The sequence below is a fragment of the Rutidosis leptorrhynchoides genome, chromosome 1, assembly GCF_046630445.1.
Source record: "Rutidosis leptorrhynchoides isolate AG116_Rl617_1_P2 chromosome 1, CSIRO_AGI_Rlap_v1, whole genome shotgun sequence".
In the NCBI taxonomy this organism is placed as follows: domain Eukaryota; kingdom Viridiplantae; phylum Streptophyta; class Magnoliopsida; order Asterales; family Asteraceae; genus Rutidosis; species Rutidosis leptorrhynchoides.
Genome location: NC_092333.1, coordinates 309631159 through 309656408, shown reverse-complemented (window position 1 = coordinate 309656408; position 25250 = coordinate 309631159).

The window sequence follows — 25250 nt, the reverse complement described above, 5'->3', positions numbered from 1 at the left end:
ATCGAGTCCTTCTTTAAGAATATGAACTGTAAATACCTTAGTTTGTATTCGAAATCACAGGTCATAGGTCAAACTTTGGTGAAACTTATGAAGTTAATCATTTTCCATCATGTAAACAACCTTAAATGATTATTTTTCTAAAAATACTTATACTTTGAGTTAAATCATTAAATTTTTATGTGTTATCATATTCATAGTAAATATCATTTTTCCAGAAAATAAACCTCCAATTCAAGGTTCAAGATAGTTTTTAATTATCCAACCCAAAACAGCCCCCGGTTGCACTCCGACGTCGTAAAAACAGTTTTTAAGGTGTTCTTTGAAAAACCAAGTTATACCTTGTTAAATTAGAATATATTTATGATATATTACAGGTCTTGAAGTATTTTAAAAGTTAAGTTAGAAGGATCTATTTAGTTTACAAACAAGTTTGAAAACATTAAAACTATGTTCTTGTTGTTAAAATTGTATACCATAAAATAAGATAGCTATATATATATGAATCGAATAAGGTTATGAACAAAGTTACTACCTCAAGTTACTTGGACAAGATTTCTGTAAAAGTGGAGTAAAAACCTAGAACCAAAAGAGTGATGGAGTTGAATGAAAAATTGGAAGTAAACTTGTGTTCTTGGAAGGATTCTTGAAGTGTTTTTGTAAGGGTTTTCTTATGGTGATTAAGTGATGTTTTTGAAGCTAGATCTTCTTGGTAACTTTGCTGAATTGATTAAGGGTTTTAAGGCTTCTAAGTATGTGTGTGTTTTGGCTAGAAAGTTGAAGTAAAATGAATCAAAATGATGATCCTTGGATACTCCTTAAAAACGTGAATCAAGGGTAGACATGGACAAAATTTCAAGTTGTAATTTTATGTAATTAGTCAAGCTATCCTCTAAATTCAATTACCTTATACCTAGGGCATGAACAAGGGCTGGTTGGTGGTGATTTGATGTGTATATACCAATAGTAAATACGTATAGAAGCTAGGTATGATACGAGTACATATACCGTAGATATACGTATAGAAATCTTGTGAAAAATGGAATGAGAATTCAAATATAGCTATCTTTTATAAATATACTTATATTGTTTTATGTATTTAAGTCCTTAAAAAGTGATTAAATACATTATATATACGATATATGTATAAACATTATAGGTCATATGTATTTATATCAAAAAACGTTACGTATGGTTATTGTTTTGAAAACTTAAGTTAGAAGTTTCAAAATATACTTATAACTTATTGTTATTAATACAAAATGAGGTATTAAAATATTCTTAGATCATGTTAAATATGTATATATACATATATATACACAAACGTATAATTATCATATGTTATATAGTTCGTGATATCATCGGTCAAACTAGACGGTCAAACGTTGTGTAAAACTCTTTTCAAAAACATAAATCTCAAAAATTTGGATTGCTTATCATGTTGGTAAGGTTTAATTTATGTAAATATTAATCTTATAAGTATAGAACGATCGAAAAAGTGTGGGTCATTACAGTACCTACCCGTTAAATAAATTTCGTCCCGAAATTTTAAAATTGTACCTATTTTGCGTCATCGGGAAAACTAGTGTGGATATTTTCATTTCATCTGATCCTCCTGTTCCCACGTAAACTCAGGACCTCTTCTAGCATTCCAACGAACCTTAACGATCGGTATGTTGCTCTGCTTGAGCCGTTTAACTTCACGGTCCATGATTTCGATTGGTTCTTCGATGAATTGTAGTTTCTCATCGACATGGATTTCTTCAAGAGGAATGGTGAGATCTTCCTTTGCAAGACACTTCTTAAGGTTCGAGACGTGAAATGTATTATGTACTCCGGCGAGTTGTTGTGGTAACTCGAGTCGATAAGCTACCGGTCCAATGCGTTCGATAATCTTGAACGGGCCTACGTATCTTGGGTTCAGTTTACCCCTTTTTCCGAAACGTATTACACCTTTCCAAGGTGACACCTTTAGCATAACCATGTCACTGATCTGAAACTCTAATGGTTTCCTTCAAACATCGGCGTAGCTCTTTTGGCGACTACGGGCTGTTTTCAATCTCTCCTTAATTTGTACTATCTTTTCAGTAGTTTCATGTATGATCTCGGGACCAGTTAATTGTCGATCTCCTACTTCATTCCAACAGATAGGAGATCTACACTTCCTTCCATACAGTGCTTCGAATGGTGCAGCTTTAATGCTCGCATGATAACTATTATTATACGAGAATTCTGCTAACGGTAGATATTTATCCCATCCGTTTCCAAAATCGATCACACATGCCCTGAGCATGTCTTCAAGAGTCTGAATTGTTCTTTCACTCTGCCCGTCGGTTTGCGGATGATATGCAGTACTCATATCCAAACGAGTTCCTAGTGCCTCCTGTAGTGATTGCCAGAACTTTGAGGTAAATCTACTATCACGATCAGATATAATGGAAATAGGTATTCCATGCCTTGAAACTATTTCCTTTATATATAATCGTAATAATTTCTCTATTCTATCCGTTTCCTTTATAGGCAAGAAATGTGCAGATTTGGTAAGACGATCAACAATTACCCAAATGGTGTCGTATCCCCAGGCAGTCTTTGGTAACTTCGTGATGAAATCCATGGTAATACCATCCCATTTCCATTCTTGGATTTCTGGTTGTTGAAGTAACCCTGACGGCTTCTGGTGTTCTGCTTTGAATTTGGAACAAGTTAAACACTCCCCAACATATGTTGCAACGTCTGTCTTTAAATTAGGCCACCAATAATGTGTCTTAAGATCTTGGTACATCTTTCCCACTCCAGGATGTATCGAGTATCTTGTCTTATGTGCCTCGTTCAATATCAACTTCCTTAATCCACCCAACTTCGGTACCCAAATAGGATTTGCAAAATATCGAATTCCGTCTTCCCGTATAACGAGTTGCTTCTCATACTTCTTCATTGTTTCATTTCCTATGTTTTCTTTAGTAAGTGCTTCTCGTTGAACCTCTTTGATTTGTGAGTTGAGATTCATGCGAATTTTTATGTTCATCGCTCGTACTCGAATTGGTTCTCGTTCCTTTCTGCTTAGTGCGTCAGCCACCACATTCGCTTTCCCGGGATGATAACGAATTTCACAATCATAGTCGTTTATTAACTCGACCCACCTACGTTGCCTCATGTTCAGCTGTTTCTGATCAAAAATATGTTGAAGGCTTTTATGATCAGTAAACACAGTGCATTTAACCCCATACAAGTAGTGTCTCCATATCTTCAATGCAAACACGACTGCACTCAGTTCTAGATCATGCGTTGTATAATTCCGCTCGTGAATCTTCAATTGTCGGGATGCGTATGCAATAACTGTCTTCCGTTGCATAAGAACGCAACCAAAACCTTGTCGCGAAGCGTCACAATATATTTCAAAATCATCGTTCCCTTCTGGTAACGATAAAATAGGCGCCGTAGTCAACTTCTTTTTCAGTAATTGAAATGCACTCTCCTGCTCAGAAGTCCATTCATATTTTTTCCCTTTTTGCGTTAACGCTGTCAACGGCTTAGCTATTCGGGAAAAATCTTGAATAAACCTTCTATAATAGCTAATATAATTATATAATTCTTTTCAGGAAGCTAATTTTGTCACAGCTCCACTTCGACTTCTCAGTGAGACTACTCCTATTATAATCTCGATATTTATACCTTGTCCTTTCGCCGTCGTTACCGGAGAACCTTTTATATTTCACAACATCATCAGCAGACGTACCAGCAACTCGTTATCTCTTTGGCGAAATCTGCAATCAGTATTTTGAAAATCTCGTAAAAATTCTCCCAGTTATACCGAAAACGTCTATCCATAAGCATTACATATTTCGAATGTGAAGTTTCTGAAAAACATCCTGGACTATGAAATAGTTCTTGAGATGCTGATGAAGCAGCAAAAACTGTAAACGACTTTAACAGTCAAAAGTTTGACGATAAAGTACAGTATGTTGGTAAAGCTCAGAAAAAGAGAAGGTTGAGAATTGGAAAACGAATTGAGTAAAGTATGAAGGAGGTTGTGGACAAATCACAAAGAATAAGTTTGACTTCAAAGAATCAGAATGATTCAGTGCCTGCTGAAACCGTCAGTAAGAACCCTACTCCTTATTCTAAACCTTTCCAGATGATATTCATCATCATCATCTTATCTTAGATATTATAAGATATCTTCATATCTTCCGTTATACATATTCTCCATATATCTGGAGATATTTTCACAACTATTCTTATCTGAGATCATTTATCTCTCCGTAACATCTGCATTACAACATAAAAGAAACTGTGTTAGTTTCTAAGTTCTAAAACCTTCGAGTTTAAAATAGGAATGTTCTGAAGCAGTGTTGGGAACTGATGCATGAATTAGTATAATATAATGAAACTTGATCAACTTCATTATATTACAGTAAGTCATGTTAAGTTCCTAATGGAATGTGATGATTCACAGTATCGTCATCATGTGCCATGTTACACGGCTCTTACATTCTATTTCTAAAAATATCAAGAAAATGTTTCTTGATGATTCGGTCTTTTCCAGGATATTCTGGTAATTTGACAAATCAAAATCGTGCCATTACCATTTCTTTCTAAGAGCATTAGCTATGTTCGTTTCGAATTTCATACCTACGAATTCCGGACCAATACTCGTTTGACTCGAAGTCGGGAAGAGAAAACGAAAGCAAGAAGCTCCGAAAAATAATGAAGGATATAAAACCCAACAACCACCCAGAAATTACAAACCGTGTATATCAATATGTATGGCAACGTAAAGACACGGGAGTATTAAAAACATTATAATTCCAAGGAAAGGATAAAAGAGAATAAATTCTTCTGGGGATAGATGAAAGAGAAGAATGAAAGATATGAAAGTTAGAAGTATAACAAGAATCAGAACGGGATGGAGCATATTAGCGAATGTTTTAAAGTAGGAATTAAGGAAAAAGAGTAGAAGATGTAGAATATGGAAGTAAGGAAACGAAGGAGGTGGATTTATAGTGAATTATCCGACAAAGAAATCGAAACAGATTACCGCATTAAATCAAAGGAGATCCTGATCGCCGCAGAACCAAATCTTATTACATAAGATTTTCTTTAAAACCCTTAAATCCCGGAAATCAATCATAACCACGTCATCGGTTAGAACGAATCCATATTTACTCATTTCACTCTTTTATGATAACTTCATTCGTGCGCTTCATAGGATCGAATCGTTTTATCCATATCTTCCAATAATGATAAAACTTCATTATTACCTCATATTCGTCATGAAAACATTCCTATTGTTATTTATGACAACCTCTATCAAATTTCGGGGACGAAATTTCTTTAACGGGTGGGTACTGTAACGACCCGGAAATTTCCGACCAAATTTAAACCTTAAACTCTATATGTTTCCGACACGATAAGCAAAAACCTCAATGTTGAGTCTAGAAAGTTTGAAATCTGTATTCGGATAACTAGTTACCATTCGACTATTCCCGACGATTCACGAACCCTTTTATCGCCAATAGAAATGTGTATATATATAAAGTATTATACATGTCAATAATTATAATTATGAACTATTTTGTAATTATGACATAAAGCTTAAACTTGATATTTAAAATTGGTTATTTAAATATAGAAAGTAAATCGAATATACATAATTCGTCAATGTTAATAAAGTATTAAATGTTTTACCCTGAGATTTATTTATTTCAATATATATAATTAATATATTAATCTATTCGATAATTAATACATATATATATATATATATATATATATATATATATATATATATATATATATATATATATATATATATACAAATATATAAAAACAATTTTATATAACCTGATATATACGCGATACATTAGATAATGTAAATAATAATAAATTTATTAAATAAATTAGAATAACTAAAATTATAGTATTATATTAACAAAAATCAAGAATCAAAACTGTAATCAATTTTGTTTTATTCCCCCAAATTCGTTATCTATAGATATTAAATCCTACGATATATTAAACTTTACAGCTTGATTTGCTTGTCTCTATTCGATTTTCTGTTCATGCTCGAATCACGTCCTTCTCAATCATCACTAACAAATGAAATTGTTTGTCATATATAACCTACTGCATTTTGTAAACAGAAAGGAAACCAAATACAAAAATCACTATCTTTATTTTCTTGTTCTTGTCATTCAAACAACCGAAGATCATCTCAAACCGCCACCACTTCCATCGGTCGCCACCACTATCCTCTCCAATCAACACCTTTTCGTGTGACAAGCACACCACCTTTCATCATCGTTAACAACCAAACCGCCACCACCTACACCATAAACACCCACCACGGCCTGCTTTATTTCGAAACCCAATCAACTCATAGAATCATCGAAACTCGAGTTGTTTTTCTTTTTCGAGCACAAGACTGAATCAAGGACACAACCGTCATCACCTACACCCCACCACAGTCTCCTAACACCATCATCATCTTTTAATCACCACCTTCATTCCCATATGCTACAATTGTCCTTCTGTTGCTAACCGCTGTTCAACATATCCCAAACTCACCACAACCGTATAATTAACTGTTTTCTGTTTCTATTTGTGCTCCATCACCAAACCAGGAACACCCATCGATAACCACCATCACCATATATCTCTCTCCTGATTCCATTTGAAAACGATCATAAAGAAAACACCATTTAAAAACTCGCCTGTAAACCACTGTTATTTTTTTTGTTTCCTAGTTCGAATAGAATCATCAAACCAACCTGCAATCATTTTTTTTTTGTGTCGCTGCTATGTTATTCTTCTGATTCTTTCTTGCTCCCGTTTTCTTTTCAAGAACCACCTCTTAACGAGCAGCCATCGAAAACAATTGTTGTTGCTGCTATACACATATGATCTAATCCTTTAGGACAACGAAATTGAGAAGGAGGATTGTTACACGGAGTTTTTGGTTATGTTACATCTAGATATTGATCTTGATTTTGATATTCATATTCATACTTCATTGTTACTTCATTCGTAATTTTTGAAGAGGCAGTGATGATAAGTTCGTAGGGAAGAAAGAAGGACACGATGATGATGAGTAATCAATGATCTACTCAATTTGTCTCTGTTGGTGGCCGACAACTTAAATCAACGAAACCCTTTTATTTTTCTCTCGTGGCTGCATTATTCACCCATCAAATTTAACGGGCCTCTAAACCCAATTCTGGTTTGCGAGTTGGGCTGCTATTTCCAGTTGGGCCGTGATCTCCCAGTTGTTTTGGGCCGAGAGTCTACTAGATTAATCTGTTGGGCCAAAGTATAAGAAACGGGTTAAATGTATTTTTGCGCGGCTTATATCCGAAAAACATGAAAGCCTAAACGGTTAAGGGTGTGAAGTGTGAGCGTGAGGTCGCGGGTTCGAATCTCGTCGTGGGCAATTCTTTTTAGGAAAGCTTTAAAAAGGGTATACATTTATATTTTATTTTTTTTCATTATTATTATTATTATTATTATTATTATTATTATTATTATTATTATTATTATTATTATTATTATTATTATTATTATTATTATTATTATTATTATTATCATTATTAATATTATTATTATTAATAATAACTATTATTATTGTTATTATTATTATTGTTAGAATAAATTATTTTATTATAATTTTATGTTACTTGAAATGTTAAGAAATATAATAATAATTATTATTATTATCAATACGATTAGTAATACTATTATTAGTAATATCATTATTATTAATATTGTATTAAAACAAGTAGTAAATATTATTTTATTAGGATTATAACTACAGATATGAATATTATTATTATTAATAATAAATTAAGTAATACTATAATTATCATATTACAATTTATTATTAAGTTAATTATTAATATTAAAACAAGTAAATATTATATATATAATTTATTATATATATATTATTTTGACCAATAATAATATTTTTATTTAAAACATATGAATATATATTTTATTAGTTTACTAAATAAACATATAAAACAACTATATTACTAATAATAAAATATAATATTTGTTTGACGAATATGTATTAATATATATAAATGATATAGGTTCGTGAATCCGAGGCCAACCCTACATTTGTTTAATGATGATATATGTATTTTTACTACAAAATACAATATGGTGAGTATATAGTCCCTTTTAAACTCTAAATATTTTGGGCTGAGAATACATGCGCTGTTTTTTATAAATGATTTACGTTATGGACACAAGTGATCAAAAATAAATTCTACGTTGAGTTGTACCATGGCATATTTCTTTATACTTGGTAGCTAATATTTACGTGAAGAGCGTAAACGCGAATCCTGTTGATAGATCTATCGGGCCTGACAACCCCAACCGGGCTGGACGACCAGTTTTAAACGGTTGCACAGTACTTCGTTTCGTTACTACACTTGGTACGGTGTAGGGTTTATTTAAGAATATGCTGCTGTAATTTAAATGTTAAGTATGGTTACCAAGTGCTCAACGACTTTTCTATACACGAGGAGTGTATTATGTATAAACTTAAAATCTTGTGGTCCATAGTTATTACACTGCTAGCATCAAACCTATATATCTCACCAACTTTATGTTGACTTTTTAAAGCATGTTATTCTCAGGTACGAATTAAGTCTTCCGCTGTGCATTAGCTCATATTAAAGATATTATTTGGAGTCGATCATCGCAATGAGATCAACTGTTGAAGACTTCGTCCGGGAGGATTAGGACCGGTCGTTTCAGTTGGTATCAGAGCTGGTTTAATGCCGTTTATTAGCGGGTTAATCGTAGAGGGGGTTCTCACAGTGTTACCTGTGACGAAGCATTGGCTCTTACTCCTCGCGGTCCCTATTAGGGTTGGCTGTACTGCCGAGAGGCGGGCCGTAAAATCAGTGTCTGAGGTACGCTCAGTGGTCACAGGCGGTTAGCTGAGAAGGCACTGAGTGGGATGCGTCCCCACTGTTACAGTAAACTGTGACGACCCGGAAATTTCTGACCAAATTTAAACTTTAATCTTTATATTATTCTGACACGATAAGCAAAGTTTGTTAAGTTAAATCTCAAGAATTTTAAACTGTGTTCATACATTCATTATAACCTCGACCAAATTCCGACGATTCACGAACCGTTATATATAAATAGATATGTATATGTATATATATATATATATATATATATATATATATATATATATATATATATATTATAACTTGAAAATATTAATAAAGTATTAAACGTATAATACTTTACACGAACGTATTTGTTTCAATATGATTTTCGACGAAATTAAAAAAATATATATTAAATGATTGAATTATCAGAAACATTGAATTATGATTACAAGTCTCTGTTGAGAGGTCCACTATGATTTGAGAAAATCTATTCCTCTTAACGATATTCAGAATAATTTGTAAAGCTATTTATAAATAAAAACATAAAGTGTCATTTACGAAAGTTAGACAAAAGTTAGTGGAGAATTGGTTTCCATAATATTCTATTAATCTATTTCCAAGCGTACAATGACGTTTTCAGTCTAAAAAGAACTTTATTATTAAAACGTATATAACTTTTATAAATATCTAGAATCACTTTTGACAACTCATTACTTAACCAGTATAATAAATATAACGATATTTATATTTTATTTCATTAAATATATATAACGATTTAAATTAATATTATATATATTTATACGCGCATTATACATACATAGTTTTTATACTTTTACTATACTTTAACTTTACCTTTACTTTACTTTTACTTTACTTTAACTATAATAATTCACTTTAATAATTCATACTTTAATAATTCACTTTAATAATTCATACTTTAATAATTCACTTTAATAATTCATACTTTAATAATTCACTTTAATAATTCAAAAATCTATTATAAATAGAATTCAATAGGTTTCATTATTTCATAGAAACTTGAAAATATATTTCTCTAAACTCTCTCAATCGATTTATATATATATATATATATATATATATATATATATATATATATATATTTGCTCTGTATTATTTCAAGATATTATTAGTATACATAAAATATTACGACGGAGTGCTGTCCGAGTGATTTCAAAATAGTTTTTTTGAATGAGTTGAAGTTAAGGAAATCATGGGTTATAGCTATGGAGGTGATAGGTATGGTTCATGGGTATGCTCGTGAGGTCAATCTAGTGTTTATCGTCTCCGGTGCGTCTACGTACTTTCCTGTAATATTGAATCTCAATATTGATACGTTCGTGAATCTGAGGCCAACCTTGCACTTGTTAAATGACGTTATATGTATTTTTGGGACTGAGAATACATGCGCTGTTAAATGACGTTTCATTTGTTCCCTTTTATATATATTTTTGGGACTGAGAATACATGCGCTGTTTTTATAAATGTTTTACGAAATAGGCACAAGTACTAAAACTAATTCTACGTGGGTTTAAACCAGAAATATACCCTTAGCTTGGTAACATTAAACTACTTGTCTATGTACGGTAGGCGCGAATCCTAAAGATAGATCTATTGGGCTTGACAAACCCCATCCTGACTATGGGATGCTTTAGTACTTCGAGGTTATTTTAAACACACCTGATCTGGTGTACTTCAGAGGGTAAAAACTGAACGTTAAGGCTTGTTACCGGGTGCCTACAACTTATAGAATACTTTTATACACTTGTGAGTGTACATATATTTATAAACGGAAATCTTGTGGTCTATTAATATATTGAAATGATTGTTATGATAAACTTATGAACTCACCAACCTTTTGGTTGACACTTTAAAGCATGTTTATTCTCAGGTATTAAAGAAATCTTTCGATGTGCATTAGCTCATTTTAAGGATATTACTTGGAGTCATTCATGGCATATTTTGAAAGACGTTGCATTCAAGTCATTGAGTTCATCAAGATTATTATTAAGCCAATTATAGTTGGATGTATTATGAAATGGTGTGCATGCCGTCAACTTTCGTTGTAAAGAAAGTTTGTCTTTTAAAAACGAATGCAATGTTTGTAAAATGTATCATATAGAGGTCAAATACCTCGCGATGAAATCAACTATTATGAATCGTTTATAATGTATATGAACGGGTCCTTTCAGTTGGTATCAGAGCGGTGGTCTTAGCGAACCAGGTCTGCATTAGTGTGTCTAACTGATAGTCGTTAGGATGCATTAGTGAGTCTGAACTTCGACCGTGTCTGTATGTCAAAAGTTTTGCTCATCATTTTTGTCAGAAATTACCTGCTTATCCTTCTTAGTCTAGACACATTTTATTTCATTGATTGCATGAATAGTGTATAGACAAAATTCATATCTTAGTGTATCTGCTAATTCATATCTTAGCGTATCTGTTACTGTAAACTTTGTCTGACATATTCCGTAAATTCCTCCGTAATCTAGGAAACCTTTTGCTATATATAATTAGAATACCACCCGATAGCCGGAAAATCATTTCATATCGAAAAATTCTTTATTCAATCGTACGAAATGGAATTCGTCATTAGTTCAAGTCCCTCGGATTCCGAAATGGAATCCCACTCAAGTTCCGAAAGCAGTGTGACCGGAATGGATCAACCAATTAGTCATCATCTATTCTGGATGAATTGGGGATGGGTTCGTAGCCTCCTTAATCATTGGAGACAACAAGAAGGTGATCCCTTCCATCCACCACATTGCCCTCTTGGCGAAGAACCTGAAGCACTTACCGGTGAACCTATCCGAAACACCATTTTCTCTCTTATTTCTTGAGTATCTCGTCACGATTACTTACTATACCAAATTCTAGATTTTATTTATCCGCTCATCCGAACCGACAATCACCCTGGTGTAATAGAAGAAGTCAACGAGCTTCGCGCTCTGGTAGTGGCTTTGAAGAATATGGTGCAAAGGTTACAAATACCAGCAGCAGCACTAGCAGCATAAACAGTACCACCATTAGCAACACCAACATTACCATCACCACCACCAACAACAACATCCACATCCTACACCGCAACATCACAATCTGTATCTCAAACATCAACGTCATACGCCCTGTAAATATCCAGGAATATCAACAACAACAAACGATGAAGTATTAATTCATAAACTTCATTGAAGAGATATCTCTGCGGCAGTTATGTAATCTCCAAAATCTTAGAGATTATTTAATTCTGACCGTAAATCGGATGAGTGAACGGAGATGGTAGAGTAGAAACTTTGATCGAAAATGGTGTACGATTTACAAGCTAGAATTGTTTTACCAACAGCATCAACAAGACCGTAGCATCATCAACACAGTCAGTGCCGTCAGTATCATCAGAATCAACAGCACCTGTAACATCAAAAACTCTGTCAGTTCAAGAATCATTGTGGACATCATTACGAATCAACAACAAATATATTGTATCAACGAGTTATGAAGTATTAACTTATTTCCAATCGAAAGATTTATATGTATATTTTATATGTATAAATTTTTAAACCATAATAAATCTTCCCGTACCAAGCTTTTATGTGTGAATCTTAACTACTCAGTTAATTCATATTACAAATATGCAATGATGTACGTCCTTCGTCCGCAACTTAATCATCGTTAATTACAATCTCTGTCTCAATTCAATAAAATTCCAATTCATAATAAACCAAGTGTATTATTCGAATATATGTTTGATTTTACACTTTCATCATCGATGTACTCGAAACTTTTCAAATAACATCATTCGTACCTTGCGAAGTTCACAAGAATTTCACGAAAACCAACAAATAACAAAGTAATGATTCATAATTTCAATATTATTGAAGAAATACTAATGCAATTTATAAAGTTTTAGGGATTACTCAATTCTAGTTCCAACCATAAAACAAATGAGTTTAATTTAATATTAACTCATTAAATCTATATTACATCTAAAGAAAATATACACATATATTTTCATAAAGACTGTGATAAACTTCTTTTGTACAAAATATTAATTGTGAATTTTTTTTTAACGGGTAGGTAATACCCGAGAGATATATAAATTCACAATTAATATATTATATTTTTCGAAACTGATTCAGCAATCATCAACTATACTCCCTACTTTCACAACAATATCCATTCTTTCATATAAATCAAAACAATCATACTCATTCAAATTCAATTACATATTTTGATTTTGAAATCGCATAATTCAATTCGAAATATAACCAGTATCATCACTCTTAGATTCCTATATCTTTCAAAGCTAAACTTTGACTTCAAAACTGTGTTAGAACATCATATGTATTAACGATTACAATATGTGCTCAAACCCTTCGAAATTCCTGAAGACACTTCAACTAAGGAACAATCGAGATGATGATCCAACCACATGTTACCCACAGTTATACACCTGAAAAACTCTCAAAACCCAAGTCATAGTTAGACACGTATCCGTGTTAGACCCTTTGGCATTTACTAGCTAAAATAACTTTTCAATTCCGTTTCAAAATAGACAGTTTTGTCACAGCTCCAGCAAGTCAACTTCGACTTCTCAATCAAAACAGTCTTATTATAACCTCGATAGATACGTTACCCTTTCACCAACGTTACCGGGTAATCGTTTATATTCACCACATTAGCAATAAACTTACCAACAACTTCACTGATCTTTGACTTTCCAAAAAAAAAAAAAATCATTATAATTATCGAAACCCTATCATATACTCATTCGTACCTTATAACAAGAATTGCCATACCAATTATTGAGAATCAGCAATCAGTATTTTGAAACCTCGCAGCATGTCTACATCAACAATTACATATACACACAACGTCTACCTCCAAGACTTACATTCTTTGAATGAGAAATTTCTGAAAAACACCCTAAACTGCGAACCAGTTCTCGAAATTTTGAAAAATGCTGATGAAGCAGCAAAAACTGTAAACGACCTTAACAGTAAAAAGTTGGATGATAAAGGATAGTATATTGGCAAAGCTCAGAAAAAGAGAAGCTTTGGAATTGGAAAACGGATTGAGCAATGTATGAAGGAGGCTGTGGACAAATCACAAAGGCTGAACCTGTCTTCAAAGAATCCAAATGATTCAGTACTTGCTGAAGTCATTAACAAATACCTTGCTCCTGACTCTAAACCCCTGCGGACAATATCCTTCATCATCCTCTGATATTAGACATTCTAAGATATCATCATATCTTTCATTATAAATATCATCCATACTTCTGAAGATATTTTTATAATTATTCTTATCTGAAATCATTTACCTCTTCGCGCTATCTGTATTATATCATAAAAGAAACTATTTTAGTTTCTAAATTCTGAAACATTCGAGTTTAAAATAGTAATATTCTTGAAGAAGTGTTGGGAGCTGAAGCATGAGTTAGTATAATATAATGACACTTGATCAACGTGATTATATTACAGTAATTCATGCTGAGTTTCTAAATGGAACATGATGATTCACAGATCATAACGTCATCATGTGCTATGTTACACGACTCTTGTATTCTCTTTGATCTCTAAATATCAAGAAAATATTTCTTGATGATTCGGCCTTTTCCGAGGTATTCTGGTAATTTAACAAGTCAAGATCGTGCCATTACAATTTCCTTCCTAGAACATTAACAATGTTCATTCCGAAATTTATATCTGCGAATTCTGGACCATTACAAGCGGTGCTTAATCGCAAGAAGAAGAAACGAAAGGACAAAGCTCCGAACTAGAAATGGGAGTATAAATCATAGAAAATAGAAGAGAGCATTAACTGTGGATGACAATGATTATAGAAGAAGCAAGGACTTTGAAATATAAGGGAAGATATAAAACCCAACAACAACCCAGAAATCACAAACCGTATATATCAATGCATATAGCAATATAAAGACACGGGAGAACTAAAAACACTATAAAACTAAGAGTATAGTAGAAGTAAATAGATTCTTCCGGAGGCAGATGAAAAAGAAGAGCGACAGATATGAAAGTGAGGAGTATATCAAGAATCAGCACTGGATGAAGCACATTGACAAATACTTTAAAATATGAGTTGAGAAGGTGTGAGTTGTAAGAAAACAAAGGAGGTGGATTTATAGTGAAATATCCGACAGAGAAATCAAAATGGATTATCGCATTAATTCGAAGAGGATCATAATTTCCTTAATCGCCGAATAATCAAATCCAATATAGATTACAAAGATTTTCTTTTCGGAGATCAATCGTGATGACGTCAAAAGATATGACGAATCACTATTATTTTATTTCATTCGTTTAAGATAACTTCACTCACACGCTTCGAGTAATCGAATTATTTTATCCATGCTTCTTGAACATGATAAAACTCTATAATCGTTATAATAATATTCTCATTGTTAGTCATGACGACCTCTATCAAATTTCGGGGACGAAATTACTTTAACGGGTAGGTACTGTGACGACCCGGAAATTTCCGACCAAATTTAAACTTTAATCTTTATATTATTCTGAAACGATAAGCAAAGTTTGTTAAGTTAAATCTCAAGAATTTTAAACTGTGTTCATACATTCATTATAACCTCGACCAAATTCCGACGATTCACGAACCGTTATATATAAATAGATATGTATATGTATATATATATATATTATAACTTGATAATATTAATAAAGTATTAAACGTATAATACTTTACACGAACGTATTTGTTTCAATATGATTTTCGACGAAATTAAAAAAATATATATTAAATGATTGAATTATCAGAAACATTGAATTATGATTACAAGTCTCTGTTGAGAGGTCCACTATGATTTGAGAAAATCTATTCCTCTTAACGATATTCAGAATAATTTGTAAAGCTATTTATAAATAAAAACATAAAGTGTCATTTACGAAAGTTAGACAAAAGTTAGTGGAGAATTGGTTTCCATAATATTCTATTAATCTATTTCCAAGCGTACAATGACGTTTTCAGTTTAAAAAGAACTTTATTATTAAAACGTATATAACTTTTATAAATATCTAGAATCACTTTTGACAACTCATTACTTAACCAGTAAAATAAATATAACGATATTTATATTTTATTTCATTAAATATATATAACGATTTAAATTAATATTATATATATTTATACGCGCATTATACATACATAGTTTTTATACTTTTACTATACTTTAACTTTACCTTTACTTTACTTTTACTTTACTTTAACTATAATAATTCACTTTAATAATTCATACTTTAATAATTCACTTTAATAATTTATACTTTAATAATTCACTTTAATAATTCATACTTTAATAATTCACTTTAATAATTCATACTTTAATAATTCACTTTAATAATTCATACTTTAATAATTCACTTTAATAATTCATACTTTAATAATTCACTTTAATAATTCAAAAATCTATTATAAATAGAATTCAATAGGTTTCATTATTTCATAGAAACTTGAAAATATATTTCTCTAAACTCTCTCAATCGATTATATATATATATATATATATATATATATATATATATATATATATATATATATATATATATATATATATTTGCTCTGTATTATTTCAAGATATTATTAGTATACATAAAATATTACGACGGAGTGCTGTCCGAGTGATTTCAAAATAGTTTTTTTGAATGAGTCGAAGCTAAGGAAATTATGGGTTATAGCTATGGAGGTGATAGGTATGGTTCATGGGTATGCTCGTGAGGTCAATCTAGTGTTTATCATCTCCGGTGCGTCTACGTACTTTCCTGCAATATTGAATCTCAATATTGATACGTTCGTGAATCTGAGGCCAACCTTGCACTTGTTAAATGACGTTATATGTATTTTTACTACGAAATACAGTATGGTGAGTTTCATTTGCTCCCTTTTATATATATTTTTGGGACTGAGAATACATGCGCTGTTTTTATAAATGTTTTATTAAATAGGCACAAGTACTAAAACTAATTCTACGTGGGTTTAAACCAGAAATATACCCTTAGTACTAAAACTAATTCTACGTGCGCCTGCGGGCAAAGCGGACAATATTGTGGACAATATTGAGCCCGACATCTATCACACAACAACTAACCCATTAGTACTACATAATATTTACATATAAATTTTAACCAACAATGATAAGCAATGGTTTTTAAATCAGACCCTGTCAAATTCCAGACTTACTAATGTATCCTAACGACTTATCAGTTAGACACACTAATGCAAACCTGGTTCGCTAAGAACCTGGCTCTGATACCACATGTCATAACCCGTCCTTAATCATAAGAACGAGTTAGATAACGTATGATTTCATTGCGAGGTATTGACCTCTATATGCGACATTTTTAAAAGAACAACTGCATTTATTTTACATTACAAACCATAACTCTTATTTTAATACAAGTTTTAGACAATATAAAGATGATTATCGTTTAACGATAATCTTAGACTTACAAACTTTACATGTGATGATAACAATACGATTTCTAGCATATTTTACATTATAAATCCTCCGATATGCAGTTTTATTTTTGACACAAATATGCATACTCAAGATCTTGCTTAAATTCAACATGTTGCAGCGGAAGCTTTTAGTTATCACCTGAGAATAGACATGTTTAAAACGTCAACATAAAGTTGGTGAGATATAGGTTTAATGCCGGCAGCGATATAAATATAGACCACAAGATTTCATATGTAAACATTTTAATAAAAATATTCTAAGTGGTTGAGCACTTGGTAACCATACTTAACATTTAATCACGTCACATATTCACTTTATTATGAAATCTTACTACATCGTACCAAGTGTAGTTACGAAACAAAGTACTGTGCGACCGTTGAATACTGGTCGTCCAGTCCAGTTGGGGTTGTCAGGCCCGATAGATCTATCAACAGGATTCGCGTTTACAATACCGCTGTAAATAATAGTTACAAAGCTACAGGGAAGTATGCCAGTGGTACAACTCAACGTAGAATATATTTTTCAGTTACTTGTGTCCATAACATAAAACATAAAATACATGTATTCTCATCCCGAAATACTTAGAGTTTAAAAGTGGGACTATATACTCACTTTTGCCTTGAAGATATATATTTTGACTTGGTCTCCGGTTGATATCACGAACCTATCCATATATAATATATCAATATATTTTTATTTTAAACAATCGTCACATATATATACTTATAATACTTTTTATGTCTTCTTAGTCCGTAGTTAGTAATTTAATTTTAATGGTTCATTTTTAGGTGTTTTAATAATTAAATAAAACCCCCATCGAAATAAATAAAACCCCCATCGAAATAAATAAAACCCCCATCGTATTCGTATTGGTCGGGATTAATCTTGACCCACGGTACCGGTGTTGTCAAATGACGTGTTGCGTACATAAAGTACCGGTGTTGTCAAATGACGTGTTGCGTACAATCATGGGATCTTATGATTAATCTTCTCGTATTGTTTACGGGTGATCCTGAAATATATAAAATTAAATTATGAGTACATATATATAAAATATCATGTTATTTTAAAAAGATGTGATTTATTTAATTTTTCTCCAATTATTTTCGTGGCTAAACTAGTCTTGGATATCCGATTTTGTTTTGGTCATAATTTCTTCGTTACAACTCCATTTTCGTTGGTTCAACTTGCCACTTCCTTGGATCGAGTCATTCTTTAAGAATATGAACTGTAAATACCTTAGTTTGTATTCGAAATCACAGGTCATAGGTCAAACTTTGGTGAAACTTATGAAGTTAATCATTTTCCATCATGTAAACAACCTTAAATGATTATTTTTCTAAAAATACTTATACTTTGAGTTAAATCATGAAATTTTTATGTGTTATCATATTCATAGTAAATATCATTTTTCCAGAAAATAAACTTCCAATTCAAGGTTCAAGATAGTTTTTAATTATCCAACCCAAAACAGCCCCCGGTTGCACTCCGACGTCGTAAAAACAGTTTTTAAGGTGTTCTTTGAAAAACCAAGTTATACCTTGTTAAATTAGAATATATTTATGATATACTACAGGTCTTGAAGTATTTTAAAAGTTAAGTTAGAAGGATCTATTTAGTTTGCAAACAAGTTTGAAAACATTCAAACTATGTTCTTGTTGTTAAAATTTTATACCATAAAATAAGATAGCTATATATATATGAATCGAATAAGGTTATGAACAAAGTTACTACCTCAAGTTACTTGGACAAGATTGCTGTAAAAGAGGAGTAAAAACCTAGAATCAAAAGAGTGATGGAGTTGAATGAAAAATTGGAAGTAAACTTGTGTTCTTGGAAGGATTCTTGAAGTGTTTTTGTAAGGGTTTTCTTATGGTGATTAAGTGATGTTTTTGAAGCTAGATCTTCATGGTAACTTTGCTGAATTGATTAAGGGTTTTAAGGCTTCTAAGTATGTGTGTGTTTTGGCTAGAAAGTTGAAGTAAAATGAATCAAAATGATGATCCTTGGATACTCCTTAAAAACGTGAATCAAGGGTAGACATGGACAAAATTTCAAGTTGTAATTTTATGTAATTAGTCAAGCTATCCTCCAAAATCAATTACCTTATACCTAGGGCATGAACAAGGGCTGGTTGGTGGTGATTTGATGTGTATATACCAATAGTAAATACGTATAGAAGCTAGGTATGATACGAGTACATATACCGTAGATATACGTATAGAAATCTTGTGAAAAATGGAATGAGAATTCAAATATAGCTATCTTTTGTGAATATACTTATATTGTTTTATGTATTTAAGTCCTTAAAAAGTGATTAAATACATTATATATACGATATATGTATAAACATTATAGGTCATAAGTATTTATATCAAAAAACGTTACGTATGGTTATTGTTTTGAAAACTTAAGTTAGTAGTTTCAAAATATACTTATAACTTATTGTTATTAATACAAAATGAGGTATTAAAACATTCTTAGATCATGTTAAATATATATATATATATATACATATATATACACAAACGTATAATTATCATATGTTATATAGTTCGTGATATCATCGGTCAAACTAGACGGTGAAACGTTGTGTAAAACTCTTTTCAAAAACATAAATCTCAACAATTTGGATTGCTTATCATGTTGGTAAGGTTTAATTTATGTAAATATTAATCTTATAAGTATAGAACGATCGAAAAAGTGCGGGTCATTACAGTACCTACCCGTTAAATAAATTTCGTCCCGAAATTTTAATATTGTACCTATTTTGCGTCATCGGGAAAATAAGTGTGGATATTTTCGTTTCATCTGATCCTCCCGTTCCCACGTAAACTCGGGACCTCTTCTAGCATTCCAACGAACCTTAACGATAGGTATGTTGCTCTGCTTGAGCCGTTTAACTTCACGGTCCATGATTTCGATTGGTTCTTCGATGAATTGTAGTTTCTCATCGACATGGATTTCTTCAAGAGGAATGGTGAGATCTTCCTTTGCAAGAAACTTCTTAAGGTTCGAGACGTGAAATGTATTATGTACTCCGGCGAGTTGTTGTGGTAACTCGAGTCGATAAGCTACCGGTCCAATGCGTTCGATAATCTTGAACGGGCCTACGTATCTTGGGTTCAGTTTACCCCTTTTTCCGAAACGTATTACACCTTTCCAAGGTGACACCTTTAGCATAACCATGTCACCGATCTGAAACTCTAATGGTTTCCTTCGAACATCGGCGTAGCTCTTTTGGCGACTACGGGCTGTTTTCAATCTCTCCTTAATTTGTACTATCTTTTCAGTAGTTTCATGTATGATCTCGGGACCAGTTAATTGTCGATCTCCTACTTCATTCCAACAGATAGGAGATCTACACTTCCTTCCATACAGTGCTTCGAATCGTGCAGCTTTAATGCTCGCATGATAACTATTATTATACGAGAATTCTGCTAACGGTAGATATTTATCCCATCCGTTTCCAAAATCGATCACACATGCCCTGAGCATGTCTTCAAGAGTCTGAATTGTTCTTTCACTCTGCCCATCGGTTTGCGGATGATATGCAGTACTCATATCCAAACGAGTTCCTAGTGCCTCCTGTAGTGATTGCCAGAACTTTGAGGTAAATCTACTATCACGATCAGATATAATGGAAATAGGTATTCCATGCCTTGAAACTATTTCCTTTATATATAATCGTAATAATTTCTCCATTCTATCCGTTTCCTTTATAGGCAAGAAATGTGCAGATTTGGTAAGACGATCAACAATTAACCAAATGGTGTCGTATCCCCAGGCAGTCTTTGGTAACTTCGTGATGAAATCCATGGTAATACCATCCCATTTCCATTCTGGGATTTCTGGTTGTTGAAGTAACCCTGACGGCTTCTGGTGTTCTGCTTTGACTTTGGAACAAGTTAAACACTCCCCAACATATGTTGCAACGTCTGTCTTTAAATTAGGCCACCAATAATGTGTCTTAAGATCTTGGTACATCTTTCCCACTCCAGGATGTATCGAGTATCTTGTCTTATGTGCCTCGTTCAATATCAACTTCCTTAATCCACCCAACTTCGGTACCCAAATACGATTTGCAAAATATCGAATTCCGTCTTCCCGTATAACGAGTTGCTTCTCATACTTCTTCATTGTTTCATTTCCTATGTTTTCTTTAGTAAGTGCTTCTCGTTGAACCTCTTTGATTTGTGAGTTGAGATTCATGCGAATTTTTATGTTCATCGCTCGTACTCGAATTGGTTCTCGTTCCTTTCTGCTTAGTGCGTCAGCCACCACATTCGCTTTCCCGGGATGATAACGAATTTCACAATCATAGTCGTTTATTAACTCGACCCACCTACGTTGCCTCATGTTCAGCTGTTTCTGATCAAAAATATGTTGAAGGCTTTTATGATCAGTAAACACAGTGCATTTAACCCCATACAAGTAGTGTCTCCATATCTTCAATGCAAACACGACTGCTCCCAGTTCTAGATCATGCGTCGTATAATTCCGCTCGTGAATCTTCAATTGTCGGGATGCGTATGCAATAACTTTATTCCGTTGCATAAGAACGCAACCAAAACCTTGTCGCGAAGCGTCACAATATATTTCAAAATCATCGTTCCCTTCTGGTAACGATAAAATAGGCGCCGTAGTCAACTTCTTTTTCAGTAATTGAAATGCACTCTCCTGCTCAGAAGTCCATTCATATTTCTTCCCTTTTTGCGTTAACGCTGTCAACGGCTTAGCTATTCGAGAAAAATCTTGAATAAACCTTCTATAATAACCGGCTAAACCCAAAAATTGGCGTATCTGCGTTGGTGTCTTAGGAGTCTCTCATTTTTCAATGGCTTCAATTTTTGCTGGATCAACCTGAATTCCTTTGCTACTAACAACGTGGCTAAGAAATTGCACTTCTTTCAACCAGAAAGCACATTTAGAAAATTTAGCATATAGCTGTTCTTTTCTTAACAACTCTAATATCAACCTTAAATGCTGCTCATGCTCTTGCTCACTCTTGGAATAGATAAGAATATCATCAATGAAAACGATAACAAACTTATCTAGATATGGACTACAAACTCGATTCATGAGGTCCATGAATACAGCTGGCGCATTCGTCAATCCAAACGGCATGACCAAAAATTCGTAATGATCGTAGCGTGTCCGAAAAGCAGTTTTCGGTATATCTTCTTCTTTGACGCGTAGTTGATGATAGCCCGATCTTAGGTCGATTTTCGAATAAACACATGATCCTTGCAGTTGATCAAATAAGTCATCAATTCTCGGTAGTGGATACCGATTCTTGATAGTTAACTTATTTAATTCACGATAATCTATACACATCCTAAAAGATCCATCTTTCTTCTTAACAAATAAAATTGGAGCTCCCCACGGTGAAGTGCTTGGTCGTATGAATCCACGGTGCAGTAATTCTTTTAACTGACTTTGAAGTTCTTTTAATTCGGACGGTGCAAGTCTATATGGCGCACGAGCCACTGGTGCAGCTCCTGGTACTAAATCTATTTGAAATTCTACAGATCTAAATGGAGGTAATCCCGGCAACTCTTCCGGAAAGACTTCAGGAAAATCTCTTGCCACAGGCACGTCATTGATGCTCTTCACTTTTTCCTTCGTTTCGACTTTATTAACATGTGCTAAGATAGCATAGCACCCTTTCTTCAAGCACTTTTGTGCTTTCAAATAACTAATGAGTTTTAGCTTTGAGTTACCCTTCTCTCCATAAATCATTACTGGCGTTTTATCCTTACGAGGAATGCGAATTGCCTTCTTGGCGCACACAACTTCAGCTCCTATTTTGGACATCCAGTCCATGCCGACTATTACATCAAAACTTCCTAATTCTACGGGTATCAAATCAATCTTAAATGTTTCTCCGGCTAAATTTATTTTACAATCACGGCAAATTTTATCGGCTTTAATTAGTTTACCATTAGCTAACTCAATCATGTACTTAGCATCTAGAGGTAATGATGAACAATTAAATTTAACGTAAAAGTCTCTACTCACATAACTTCTATCGGCACCAGTATCAAATATAATAGATGCGGATAAGTTATTAATGGTAAACGTACCCATAACAAGCTCCGGGTCTTCACACGCCTCTCTAGCATTAATAACAAATGCTCTTCCACGTGCAGATCCATTATTCTTCTCTGGATTCGGACACTGGCTCTTATAATGACCCTGTTTCCCACACCCATAACAAGTAACAGTGGCCAAGGCAGTTCTATTTGCATTGGTGGCAGGAGTCTTGGTACCGTTTGTATTTGTAACGAGAGCCCTACAATCTTCAGCAAGATGACCCTTTCGATTACATTTGTTGCATACCACATTACAGTAACCAGAGTGATGTTTGTGGCATCAGTTGCATAAAGGATTTTGTCCTTTGTAACCAAAGCTTAAACCACTACCCGCACCTTGCGTGATTTCTTGTTTCTTAAAAGATTGTTGTTGGTTACCTCGACCATAATTTCCATTCCACTTTCTTTTGTTACCTGATACCCTCACATCAGTATTGGATACTTTCTTATCCATGATGACCTGATCCATTAGCTCGTTTGCCATGGTTATAGCTTCATGAATTGTCTTAGGTTTCGATGCTGTAACATTTGCCTTGACCTTTTTGGGCAAACCATCATTGTACATTTCAATCTTCCGTTCTTCGGTTGGAACCAATTCAGGACATAGCAAAACTAATTCCATGAATCGCTGATTGTAGTTGGTGATTTCAGTACCAATAACCTTCAGACTTCGTAATTCATCTTCCAACTTCCTAACCTCGTTCCTTGGACAATATTCGTTGATTAACATTGTTTTGAATTCTTCCCATGGAATATCATAAGCTACATCTCCTCCTACAGCCTTCACAAAATTTTTCCACCACGTGAGTGCACTATCTTGTAAAGTGCACGATGCATACTTGGTCATGTCCTTTTCAACACAACCACTGATTTTAAACACAGTCTCCATCTTTTCTATCCACCGGGTTAAACCGATCGGTCCTTCTGTTCCACTGAATGATGAGGGCTTGCAAGCTTGAAAAGTCTTGTAGGTGCATCCTACGCGAGGATTTGGGTTAACTGCAGCAGCTCTTGCAGCCTCGACCCATAACATTCTATCGTTCACTCGCTGGTTGATGAATTCCTCGACTTCTTGTTCCGTCATTCGATTCAATCGCGCCATATTCTTCTATAAGAATGAAAAGAAAATAATTATTCACATGGAATATTATAGATGTAGTGTATATTTACAGTACATTATAGCTTATTAATAATATGAACCAGGTATTATTATAAAAGCCTTTTCTTCTTATTAGCATTTTATAATTATATCTAGGGTAGTACCTACCCGTTAATGTCCATACTTAATAGCTTAGTACAGAACCAATTACTACCATCTAAATAATACTTAACCATGGAAAATTATTGCATTTCATACTTCATTATTTTACATATGCTTATCTTACATTGAACATTAAGCAAACCACACTAATAATATTATACAAAACATTATATGATCCCATGGTTTAATACGGCAGCGCATCGTTTGGTCTATTTTCTAGGACGTTTAGGTTCAAAGAATCGCTTAACGCTTATCCTAGCTGTCTGCCTATATTTTGGCTGTGGGGCTGAAGAACTGGATGCCGGGATAGAACGAATAGGAATAGCGGGAATAGGGGTGGTAGTGTCTAGTGGAGTTGGTGCCACATCATCCTCACTAAACTCGGGATTTGAATTTTCTAATTCATTAGCCTTTCGTTTCTTTCCTAGTTCGAACTTGTCTTTTGTAATTTCCTGTATTTCTTCCTCGGTTTCACTTTCCTC